This window comes from Crocuta crocuta, unplaced genomic scaffold (assembly GCF_008692635.1).
Source record: "Crocuta crocuta isolate KB4526 unplaced genomic scaffold, BGI_CrCroc_1.0 scaffold147, whole genome shotgun sequence".
Classification (NCBI taxonomy): domain Eukaryota; kingdom Metazoa; phylum Chordata; class Mammalia; order Carnivora; family Hyaenidae; genus Crocuta; species Crocuta crocuta.
The window spans coordinates 9,401,132-9,414,298 of NW_027532594.1; the positions used below are offsets into that span (position 1 = coordinate 9,401,132).

The 13,167-nt window shown below is 39.0% G+C and overlaps 1 protein-coding gene and 1 pseudogene across 2 annotated transcripts in view; one reads left to right on the forward strand and one right to left on the reverse strand.

The window, feature by feature from the left end:
- Positions 1-80: 80 nt before the first annotated feature.
- LOC144244703 (uncharacterized) overlaps positions 81-13,167 on the forward strand; it is a 58,557-nt gene continuing 45,470 nt past the window's right edge. For both annotated transcript variants that reach the window (XM_077780076.1, XM_077780075.1), the window contains exon 1: positions 81-229. The gene's annotated coding sequence lies outside the window, so the exon portion shown is untranslated. The remainder of the gene's footprint in view (positions 230-13,167) is intronic.
- On the reverse strand, positions 10,114-10,208 carry LOC144244723 (U6 spliceosomal RNA; annotated as a pseudogene).

Sequence of the window (13,167 nt, forward strand, 5' to 3'; positions counted from 1 at the left end):
GTTGCGCCTATCCGGAGCCTGCGCAGTCGCGCCTTCCCAACCGTAGCCTTGGCCGGCTAGACCCCCTCCGCGTCGTCCCACGCCGCTCCCCTCCCCCCCTGTCGCGAAGCTCCCGCCCGAGCGGACCACGTGCCGGGAACCGGGCGGGGAGAGACCACTCTTGAACCCCTTCCGGCCTCCTCGAACACGCCAGTCTGCAGCCCATGGTCCCTGGGCCGGGTCGCCTCAGGTTTCTCGTTTGTTCATTTATTCTTTCTTTCTTTTCTTTTTTTTTTTTTTTTGCTGATAATTGCTCCGAGGTTGCGACCGCTTAAGGGGACCTAATACAGACAATAAGTAGTACAATGTACTGCCTGGTTTTGGATGAGTATTTATAGAATGCATCAGGGAGTAAAGCGCAGTCCTAACCATTTGCACTTATAATATTTTCATTGAGACCTATTTATAAAAGCTACCTGTTAGGTCATTTAAGACTCCCCCTAACGCTGGGATATAAGTATTATTTCTATTTCTTTATCAAAGAACTTGGTCCCCTCCACTGTTGATGATCTGGGGGTTTGAATACATTCAGTCTTTCCTCCAAGTCCACACATCCCTACTGCTGCTGGCCGGACACTGGAATATTGGAGCAGAATGCTGAGAGAAAACACTTTCAAAACTCATGGAAGCTGTAAATACCTATGTCTGATCAACAGGTCAATAAATATTTATCATGCACCTATTCTAAGCCAACCACATTGCATGTGAGGGGTGGTGGCGCCTGATGATCTGCAGTGTAGCATTCTTATTCCAACTACATCTTGTACAATGTACATTTTCCCCCAAATACACGAATACACACAATCTTCCATATCTTCACGAAAAAAAAAAAAAAGCCTTATTGAAGCAGGAAACATTTGGAGCCGCTACCAAAAATATCTTTTTTATTTTGCTGTTTGACTTCAAAGTCCCCAAGGTGTGATACTTAAAGTAGCAATTTTCTTGGATCCCGCCTCAGGAAGTTTTAAGAGAAGTCCAGAGTAACCCCTTCCCCCAAGACCGTGTTTTTAACAAGCACACCAGGTAACTGATGTAGTTGGCTTCCTTTAAGCCAGGAACCATTGGCTTAAAGTTAATTACAAGGTATTGACTTTAAAGTTTTACTCTTATAAAGTCCAAAATCAACTTGGTAGAGTCTGAGCAGAAACTAAGATTCTTCTCAGATTCAACATAGTGAAGTCTGAAATGAGATACTTAAGGAAAATTTCCCAGAATCAACCTACCTCCCTGATCCCAAGTCTTCTTTGCCCCTCCCATTATTCTTGAGACTAGTACTGCTCTAGCTCAACACCATGTTAAGATTGCTCACAACTTCTTTTAACTTCTCATTGGAATAGAGGTTAGCCAGAGGAGGGTCTGTGTGTGTCTTGCATGCGGTTTTATCTCTATGCCTATGTCTTGGGGCAAGTCACTTAACCTTTGTTTGGTCTGAATGGCCTTATCTGTAAAATGAGGCAGTATTACTTGAAGAACAGTTCCTCATATGAATACTGAGTGGCTCAAATAAAATTAATATGGAATGATTTTAAAACAATGAAGAACTTTGTAAATATAAAGGATTTTTATGATTAATGTTATAATACTAGTAATAATAATGTTTGCATCCACAGCAGCTACCTTTGAACATGTGAGATGAGCCTGGGCATATATATCTTGACTGTTGAGGAACTTGTTATTTATTATTTAATAATTTTAAACTAATTGAAGCAAATTGTTTTACCCTTAGAAACCTAGCATTGGAGAAGGATATCTTACGCAGTGATAGGAGCTGGCCAAGTGAATTATGTGCCCTAAATGCCTATAATGAACTGTAGATTATCAAACATTCAATCAGTTATTGAAACTTATTGACAGGCTCTCATTTCATTTATCATATTCAAACTCAACTCTCACAAACCTTTTTAACATCAGAAAAAAAAAAAGAAAGATTTAGGGGCACCTGGGTGGCTCAGTCGGTGGGCATCCAACTTCCACTCAGGTCATGATCTTGCGGTCCGTGAGTTAAAGCCCATGTCCAGGTAGCTCTATGCTGACAGCTCAGAGATTCTGTGTCTCCCTTTCTCTCTGCCCTTCCCCTGCATTTGCGCGTGCTCGCTCGCTTGCTCTCTCTCTCTCTCTCAAAAATAAATAAACATTAAAAAGAAAAAAAAAAGAAATATGTTTTAGACAATATACAGAATGAAACAAGTTGAGAACATGGTTAACTCATGTAATGTGTAATCGAGGGTTGTCTTTATTTTTTTTTTACCTTATTTTTTAAATGTTCGCTTATGGGGAGGGTGAGGGGTAAGGAGAGAGGAGGACAGAGGGTCCAAAGCAGGCTCCTCACTGACAGCAGCGAGCCCCCATGTGGAATTCAGAAGGTTGAGATCATGACCTGAGCTAAAGCTGGACGCTCAACCAACTGAGCCACCCAGGGGCCTGGAGGATTGTCTTTATTCTTAAACTATATTTCTTTATTAGTTTCTACTCTGTTTATATGGACATATCTTTACAATCTTGAAGATGTTTATATTTAGTATGAGATTATTCAGTGAAAGGATCTGTTAAACATAAGTGGATTATTTCGACTATCTAGAACTGATTAACTAGAAACTATTTAGATTATTTACATTACAAACCGATTGTCTCAAAGAAAAACCAAAAACAATAGTCTCAGTTTATGCTAAAAATGAAACCCTGCTACCAACTGCAGCAGATAGTGTAAATTTTAGTTACTATAAAAGAATTGTTCATATAAGCTTGTTTCTACTCTAAGGAAATTTAGATTTCTTGGTGTTAAATTTTGTGTAGCAATTCCATAAGGTAATACAGAAGGTAGAGAAGTATAATTACTAACATGAGGGTGCTGTCACAAACTAACCAGCCTCAAGCTGAATTTTGATTTCCCTAGAAGCATGGTTCCTATTTTTACCCAGTACTATAAGCCAGAACTCATTAATCTGAACAGTAGCACCAAATAATGAAAGATTATAGTGCTCTTTGAGCTGTGCATTCGTGTAATAAAATTAAAAATTTCCCAATTTTATTAAAAATAGATTTTTGAATCATAGCTTATCTACAAAATTATTCAGTTACATTAAACTTTTCATGCCATCCCTCTTAGCTTCTTAGCTGATGGATGCTTTGCTTCTGTCCCTTAAAACCAAGTATTACTTTGATCCAACCCATCTACTTATACAGATTTTCTTTTTTTTTNCTTATACAGATTTTCTAGAAAAATTCTACACCCCTGCTTTATCTGGGAAAATCTTTTTCCTAGTGTCTGCTGATCACCCTACATATGTGTCTTAATTCTTCATCTTTCCTATCTCAAAGTTTTAACTTTCCTTCAAACCTGATCATTACTTCTCTCTACTTAGCATGGAACTGTACAAATGGAGGTAGAGTCTGCATGTTGGGACCACCGAGTGAAAAGTGAAATAATGAGGATTGTGGAGCAGATGGGTGAGACCTGGGTCTTTGAAGACCTCGTTTATATCTGTACCATCAGGCCAGGACTGTCCCCCTCTGGACTTCTGGTTACATGCAGCGAAAAAAGACACATCAAAACAAATATTTGGTTAAACCACTGTGGTCAGGATTTTGTTAAATGCAGTTGAATACAATCCTACTTCATATAAAATATGCATTAGAAGTTAGTGGCTTCTGGTGATTTCTAGTTAGAAATTACAGATTTCTGTGGAGAGACAGCTCTCCATGGGTCTGAACATCTTGAGAGTAGAGGTACTGAATGCCCTTTTTTCCAAACAATCTATTCAAAGATGTTTGTATAAAGAACAGCTTTGGAAGATATGAGACAGTGACGCCCTCTGGGGCAAAGGTAGGGCATGTGTACTACCCATTACAAAAGATTCAAGTTCTCCAAATTCAGGGTTCATCTCTGTAATGCCGCACGCAAAAAGCATAGGTGTCATCTGGCCCTCTTCCTCATCACCTATAGGAATTGGGGCTTGGCCACAGCACAAAAAACAATACTTATACTCTGGTCACTGCTATTGCTTTGAATAATAAATTACCTTTGCCTTTCGCACAGGAGTCTTGTGTCTATGAAACTGTGGTTGGCTGGCTTGTTAGCTTGTAAATAGTGTAAAATCTCAGACCCTTCCCATTTCTTGACAGTTTTTGGTGATGAGATCAGGGTGCTGATACAGACACAGCTTTCTAAAAAAGGAAAGATGAGAGCCTTGTCAACCAACAGAATTTGAGGGAAGTCCATGGGAGTTGGTAGCAAACATTTGACCATATTATACAATCAACAGGGAATTAAATGGCCCTCCACTGTATTGCTTGTTAATGAGGAGGAATTGGGGGACTTGCAGGCTGAATACCAACAAGTAGGTTTAAAGACAGGTGGCTGCACAGTATCGTGCTTGTGTAACTTTCCTCCAGGCGGGGGCACTTCATCACCATGTTGGAGACACAGTCATCCTGTGTTTTCAGACTTAGGTTGTCCCACTAGGGATCCCCAACAATTATAATAAATAATACCTTATTTCTGGGGATACCCTGTTCACTCCCAGGACTATACTTCTTGTATGGAAGCCAGGTATTAATTTTACCACTTCCAAGATCACAGTAACGTGCACCCTAGCTGTGGTCATAAGAGACTTTAAAGTGTTTAAGGACCCACTGGTAGGTGGCATAAGTTTCAGATGACACTGGAGATCTCTCTGAAACAGGGCCGCCCTTAGTTATTTGGAGAAACTTACCAGAGGGACAACTGACTCATTTATGTGCAGTCTGTGGTTGATTATCCTGATGATGTCAGGCAATTAGAAAAAACGGTAAGAAATTTTCCCTGAGTTTAGCTAAAGAGATCAGTGATGCCACCTAAGCCTTAGAAAGCAGTTAGGTCTGCCTCAACTCACTGGCCAGAGTTGTTACAGATGATAGAACTGCCCTAGGTGGCAGGTTTTGAACCATCCTTAATACATCAGCAGAACTAGATGAATGCCTCAGACCAGATAGAAAGGTCAGAACAGAATCATCAGGGAAGAAGCTAGGGGCTTTCTAAGGTAGACCCTGATGGTTTATGGGATTTCAGGAACCTCGGGGCACCCCTGAGGTCAATACTACAGATTGGTCTCATCCTGCTGCTTAGCTATAGTGACAGGTCCTTAATTAAACGCCATGTGAGACAAATTGAATGAAGGTCCTGCTAGTCAGATTAATCAGTAGTTAACGGTTACATATCAATGTGAAAGTTTGAGTTCTGTCAAGAACGTGTAGGGTGGATTGTTAGAAGAGGTCGGCCCCTTCACATTCTTGCTGAGTATGCTAGGTTGCAAGGCTTCTCTGTCTCCTGAGACCAAGCAGTTTCTGTAGCTAGCCACATAGATACCTAAGTAAGAAGGTGACGTATCATGACTAATGTGTAAGTGCTCACTCTCAGGGCCAGAGAGACTGGCTTGCTGGCTGCTTGCTATGAAGTCTGGGCCCTTGGTCTTGGGTTTCTCTTTTGCAATGTGTGCAGCTGTCACCTGGGTTTGTTATGTATTCTTTCTGGGATTTAGGGGACAAGAGAAACTGACACAAATGGGTTGATGCTCATTCAACTTTGCTATGCTGTGAGCAGTAAGTACTTTGTCTCTGATCCAGGAATCTCCTGACTTTAACCAGAGTCCATGAAACTGTTAACAAGTTAACTTACTAGCTTTCAAGATGGGGTAAAATCTCAAAGGCTTGACAGTTCACGACCGTATAATGCCAAAGCATTGTTAGCAATGAGAAATTTTTTCCTTATACTGTGAACTCACAGATATCCAGCTTATGGTGAATTTTAGATTCTTCTTCCTAGTCATGGAGTGAAGGGGGGGGTCATGTAAGAATTTCTAGCACATTAGCTCCTGATGGGTTTTATTGGAGAACTCCATCAGATTGGTAGTTAGGAGAGGAAAATTGAGATGCTCTTATCCCATTTGTGCTAATGTGAATACAGAGATGTTGAAGTATTCATCAAAAGCACTTAAATAGAATAAAAAATTATTGAAGATTAAGTATCTTTTTTGTGTGAACATGGACAGGGAATGCTGGCAATCTAGAACTGATTATTACTCAGCAGCAATGAAGGTTACCTTCTCTTGCTCTTTTCTAACCTTTTTCTTCTTTTTTCTAATTTTATTGAGATATAATGCACCTGTGACCTTGTTTCCTTTTTTATCCAAATTTTGCATTGCCATGCTCTGAGACATTACCACACCTTCCTGTATGCAACAATGACCAATGCCTGAATGCACGTAATGGTAGAGACTGCATTGTTTAGTGCTGTCCTTTTTTCTATAATAAAGCCTTCTTGTGTTGCCAAGCATTAAACTTTTACTGTAGACTCTGCTCTTAATTGAGCTAGTGGCAAACGTGCTTCACAGGATGCTCACGGCTGATGGCCTGGTATCATTTTTGGCTCCTTGCTTCACAGGGATAATTTGATTCTAGGTTTACAGTCTGTCTGTTGACATCATAAATGTTGACATTTGTTGGTATATTAGTCTGTTAAAAGCACTTTTCAGAGAAAACTTTTAAAAACAGGATGTTAAGGCTTGGTTTATAGTGTGCTTTTATTGTATTTCATGTATGATGGTAGGTTAATTGGCCAAACACATTTTCATTTCTTCTTAAGCTTAAATAACCAGTATTTGTATGAGATTTGGCTCAAGAAAAGATCTCACTTAAAAATAAGATAAATAATACCTAAATTCAGATAGCATTTCCCCAATCCCTCTTCCCTAACTCCACCTTTATCCTCCAGCATCCTATGTGCAGTTTATATGTTAGCATCTATATTTTTTCTTATTCATATTTATTTCCCTTAACAAAATTGCAAGATCCTTGAGAGCATGTGTATTAGTTTACTAGAGCAGCTAAACATAATACCATAGATTAAGTGGCTTAAGCAATAAAATTTATTTTCTGACAATTTTGGCGGCTAGAAGTCTAAAATAAAAGTATTGGCGGGTTTGGTTTCTTCTGAGTCCTCCTTTGGCTTGCAGATGGCTGGCTTTTCGCTGTGTCCTCACATGGTCATCCTTTTGTATTGTCTGTGTCCTAACCTTCTCTTCTTTTGAAGGACACAATACAGAAAGTCTTACTGGGGGTCGCCAGTAAGTGCCCCTCCCCCGCACGTGCTCTCTCTCAAAAATAAACACTAAAAAAAAAGAAAGAAAAAGTCTTATTGGATTAGGACCAAACCTAATAGCCTCATTTTAACTTAATCACCTTTTTTTTTTTTTTAATTTCTAGGAGAGAGAGAGAGAGAGAGACAGCATGAGCAGGGGAGGGTCAGAGAGAGAGGGAGTCACAGACTGAAACAGGCTCCAGGCTCTGAGCTGGCAGTCAGCACAGAGCCTGACGCAGGGCCTGAACCCACGAACCGCGAGATCATGACCTAAGCGAAAGTTTGATGCCCTACCGACTAAGCCACCCAGGCACCCCTGCGTTTACTTATTTTTGAGCAAGAGAGAGAGAGAACACAATTGGGGAAGGGGCAGAGAGAGAGGGAGACACAGTATCTGAAGCAGGCTCTAGGTTCTGAGCCATCAGCACAGAGCCCACTGTGGGGCTCGAACCCACGAACTGTGATATCATGACCCCCAGCTGAAGTCGCACACTTAACCCACTGAGCCACCCAGATGCCCCTAAGACAGTCACCTCTTTAAAGGCCCTAGCTCCAAATACATCACATTCAGAGGTTCTAGGGGTTGGGGCTTCAACATATGAACTTTGAGGGAACACAAGTCAGTCCATAACAGGAGGGAAACTTATCTTATAGGTCTTCAGATTTTAGATGACTGATATAAATGTACACATCATAATGTTCTAAAATTAATTCAGGCTTTGTAATGTATCAAAATGGCCCCACTTAAGCTGCAATTACTCTATAAAATACATCAAAATAATTTCCCTTGAAGCCTCCTAGACAAGAGTATTACACTGGTATTGGTTGCCAATTCTGGTGATGATAAGCAAAAAGGAATGTATTAGAAGGGTATAGGTAGCTCAGAAAGTTGATGGGAAAGCCAGAGGAACAGGCTTGGAAAATTGACAAATTAACCAGTAAGACGGATAATACAACACAGCTGAATATCTCACAGGCAGGGGTCTATTTACGATGTTGCTTTCTCTGTGGACAATAGGAAACTGTCACTGCTAGCAGTCACCAACCCCAGCTCAGTGGAGTTAGCTGCCACTTCATGCACTGCCCCTGCCTTCTCTGTGTGTTTACTTCAGCACAAAAGTCCTGGGAGCGTCTAGTTAATGGTTCTTTGGATATACATTCTAGCTCCCAGGAATGGGAGCTAAGTGTGTGGTGTTTTGGTAGGAGACAGGGGCATGGCTCGCCTCAAAATGCATCAGTGTCTGACTGTGCAAACATAAGAAGAGGGTCAAAATGCTGGTCAGCCCAAAGGTGTCCACCTCATATATTAGCCTTCTGATAGCAAATTAAATATAATTAACTCTGATGATTTTCTTTATCTTATACTGAAGTTCTCATCTTTCTCTTTATGAAATAACTTGGAAAACTTAATTTTTATTATATATTTAACTGGAAAATGAGCTATTTGTATAGAAAATAAAAGAAAAATTACTGTTAATCACATAGACATCAGATCTAACATAGGTCATTTTGATGGTTAATTTTACGAGTCATCTTGCCTGGACCACAGTTCTGGGATGTGTGGTCAGACATCTGGATGTTTTCTGAGTGATGGTTAGTTTTCCTGTCAATTTAATTGAGCCACAGAATGCTGAGATATTTGGTTCAACATTATTCTGGTCTTTCTGGGAGGGTGTTTCTAGGTGGGATTAACATTTGAATCAGTAGATTGAGTAAAGCAGATTGCCTTCCATAATGTGGGTGGGCCCCATCCAATTAGTTGAAGTTCTAATTGGAACAAAAGACGGACTTCCTTCTGAGCCAGAGGGAGTTCGGCTAGCAGATGGCCTTCAGACTTGAACTGCAGTATTGACTCCTCCTGGATCTCTAGCCTTTGGACTTGAAATACAGCATCACCTCTTCCCTGGGTCTCCAGCCTGCTGGCCTACCCTGCAGATTTGGGGCCTACTGGTCTCCATAACTGTAGGAGCTAATTCCTTAAAATAAATCTTTTTAAGGATACACACATCTTATTGATTCTGTTTCTCTAGAGAACCCTGACTAATAAAGTCATAAAGATAGAACGAGTACTGTGTCACTAAAGACTAAGCTGTGTAACTGCGTCACTGAAATCTGGTGCACTTCAGCTCACTTATGTTAATGCTTTCTTTAAGCTATTAGGATACCACAGAAACTAAGGAAGAAAAGAACTGCAGAGGTTATGCAGTTTTTATATTTTGCTGAGTTTCCCTCTACACTGTATTTCCAAGTATTTTGAAAGTACTTATAACAGGCAATAGAGGCTTTTACTACTCCCACAAGAAAATTATTCAGTATCTTTATAATAAAAATGTACCAGAATTTAGCTTAGCTCATTTTATTCTATTAAACAAATATTTTCCATTAAATTATTTCCCTTATTAGTCATTGCTTTTAGTTACATTACTTGTAAACGCTCATTGGCTGAGGATAGAGGCAGTGTTAATTATTCATCTTGCTTTTATTTTCTCATTTAATTATTTTTCTACTAAAATTTTAAATTAATAGGAAATACCTAAAATTGTAGATTTCCTAAAAATTTATTTATAAATTGAACTTTGGTATATTAAAGTTGCATATTAAATAATTTAAAAAGTAACCTTGGCGGAATTTTCTAATTATAAAAGTGCTTGCCCTAAGTACTTAGTTGGTGCCAGACAAGACTTCTTTCCCTCTTTCTCCCTTCCTCCTTTTTTTCTTTTTCTATTTCTTTCTGAACTATTTTTTCAAGACTGTTTTGTTAACATCATAGTTATCGTCCTAGAATCGTTTCTGTAATGTAAATTTTTGTGCATTTTATCAATTTTGATCCCCCCAAATTTGGAGCTTATTTTGGGAAAAAATGTTGATGCCCTTTATGTAATATGATTATTACAAAAATGTTTAATAACTTTATAATTTTTGATTAATGTTCATGTTAGACAAAAGAACTGTGCTATTTTTTTTATATGGAATGTTTCACAAATTTGCATGTCATGCTTGCACAGGGGCCATGCTAATATTCTCTGTACTTTTCCAATTTTAATGTTTTATTTTATTTATTTTACTTTTGAGAGAGAGAGAGACAGTGTGTGCAAGGGAGGAGCAGAGAGAGGAAGACACAGAATCTGAAGCAGGCTCCAGGCCCTGCACTGTCAGCACAGAGCTCAACACAGGGCTTGAACTCAAAACTGCAAGATCATGACCTGAACCAAAGTCGGACGCTTAACTGACTGAGCCACCCAGGCACCCCACAGTGGTTCTCTCTTGACAGCGCAGTTTTCATTTCTTACTGACCAAATCGCTGAGTCCAAGTTAACTGGGTATGCTAGCGAGGCCTGACACCGACCTGTTGCCACCATCAGGAAACTTGACTGCCTCCAGGCCTCATGCTAGTTCGAAATAGATTAGTACTTGCGACTAAAGTTGATGCATAAAACTTTGAATTATATAGTATTTGAGTTTTGTTTTATATGTAGTTCTATAGAAAGATAAGAAAATGTAAACAGGCCAAAAAAAAAAAAAAATCATCTATCACTCATCTCCTTCTAGCCTGAATAACTCTTAGTAACATTGTGTTGCATATACTGCCCTACTTTTTAAATGCGTACTAAGCTATGTAAACACGTAAGAAAATATATTATAAAACAAAAATGGTTTTATCAAACAAAACTGTTGATACACTGTTTGATAAGTATGTGCTGTTTTAAATTTATGTTTTCCCTCTCAATAATACATTTCTTTATAAATAAATGCAAAACCATTTCATGAAGAGTAAGGTTTGTTTAGCCAAACCTCTATTAGATTTCTAAAAATCTTGGGCTTCTATAAAACCATGCCTTCTTTAAATGTATTATAATGGATCTTTATGCATTCGTCCAATATTTACCTTAAAGAGCTTTTGGTTGGTATATGGCTATATATGTTTATTTCCAATNCCACATTTTTCCTTTTTTTCGGTTCTTTAGGTGAACTACACCTTCTAACATCCTACTCTGCCTCCTACCTTGGGCCATGATTCTGGAAGGGTTGAATCACATGGCCTCTCTCCTTCCCTCCCAAGGCATGTGCTTGTGATCCAAATTGGACCAGACTGTTTCCCCAGACATTGCTGATAGAGCAAATTGAGAGACTTGTCTATCTGCTCTTGGCTGTCTTCCCTGGCATGAAGGAGAAGGCTGTTTGTACAAGAAGCAACTGAGAGAAATAAAGAGAAAGTAGAAAAGTGATAAATGATAGATAGGAAGGAAGGAAGGAAGGAAGGAGTGAGGGAGGGAGGAAGGGAGGAAGGGAGGAAGGAAGTAAATATTTGAGCTTCTATCTTATACCTGAGATTTAGAACTACCTCTGGACTCCCCAGTTGTATGAGCCGATAAATTCCCTTTATTATTTTTTATTTTTTGCTTAAACTGGTTGATTTGGATCTGTCACTGATAACCAAAACAGTCTTGATAATACATGAAGCCTTATAAAAAATATAAGTGATAAGATTTATCCATCTTATCAGTAAATTATCTTAATACTCTATATATATACATTTTTTTTTTTCTATCATGTGGTCCACTATTTTACCTGAGAATTTCTGGTCTCACACTTACATGACTTATCACTCATCTCTACCTATTTAAACATCCAACTTTGAAGCAATGCTGCCCTTTACTGGAACATGATTTTTTTCAGAGACTGAAAATTTGGATTAAAAAATTTTTTAAAGTTTGTGTGTTTTCACATTTCAAAATGCTGTGCTATAATATTCTTTTAAATGCTTCTCAGCACAATGAAAATATGATTTCAATGATAAGAATTCAGTTTACTAATAACTTCAAGAACACAAATGATGCAAAGGAACAATTACATAAATTTGTTTTGCATTTTTCCCATTCATGAGAACTTACCCAGTTGTATTTTCATCATCTTTTCTTGGCACTTGCTTAGTTTTTGACACAGTTGTTGCACAGGAGCATACAACGCTTAGTATGATTGGCATCACCGCATAAACTCAGGATACAAACACCGTTACATGCCTTTTTGTTTTCACTGCCTAGTTTGAAAACTCACCTGCCATAGCTAATAGGAAGCAGAATGTCTCCTTAAGATCTTTTCCCCCAAACTGTTCAAGAACTCTGGGAGATGACTGAGCTCAAAGGTTAATCCTGACAAAATAGAGATGGCATTGAAGTCTGTAATAGCTCTTTATAACCACAAGGTGTCACAAAAGGAAGAGCTTGCACAGGCTGATGGATATGCTATGGGAGTCCCTTGCTGGTCCAGACCCCTGTCCAGAATCCGTGACATCCTCTGTCCTTTCTGCCCCTTTCCTGAGGGTCACCCATTGTTTCCTAACATACAACCAGCCTGTAAACTTGTTGGATTCAGAGAAGCCTCTAGGAGCAGGTATTGCCCTGTGCCCAAACCAGCCCCATCCCATAAACCTGTATGTCCTTTTCTTTTCTTTTTTTTTTGGGGGGGCGGGGGAGGGGTCCCTGGGAAGAGCTTTTAATTCTGACATAATTGGAAACTTTCAGAATAGTTGCAAGGGTAGGATGAGAAACTTCGATATACCATTTCTCCAGATTTGCCAGTTACTCCCACATACGTTTTTCTTTATTGGAACTGTTTAAAAGTAGGTTGGAAACATTCCTGTGTGTATTTCCGAAGGGCTAAGACATTCCCCTACATAACTAAAGTAGAATTATCAAAAGTAGGAGATATAGTAGTCATGTAATGCTATTGTCTACTCCAGAGTCTACGTTAAAATTTCTACAACGTCCCAATAATATTTTTATAGTTATTCTCCTCCCTCCCTGCTGCAGTTTAAGATCCAATCCAGGATCATATATAACATTTAGCTGAAATGCCTGTTTAATTTCCTGTAATCTGAAACAAGTTTTTGTGGTCTGTCTTCTTCTTGCCGTTTTTGAGGAGCACAGGCCAGTTATTTTATAGAACATCTTTCTCTTTGTGTTTATCTGTTGTTACTAGACTTCTTTTTTTTTTTTTTTTGCAGAAATACTATT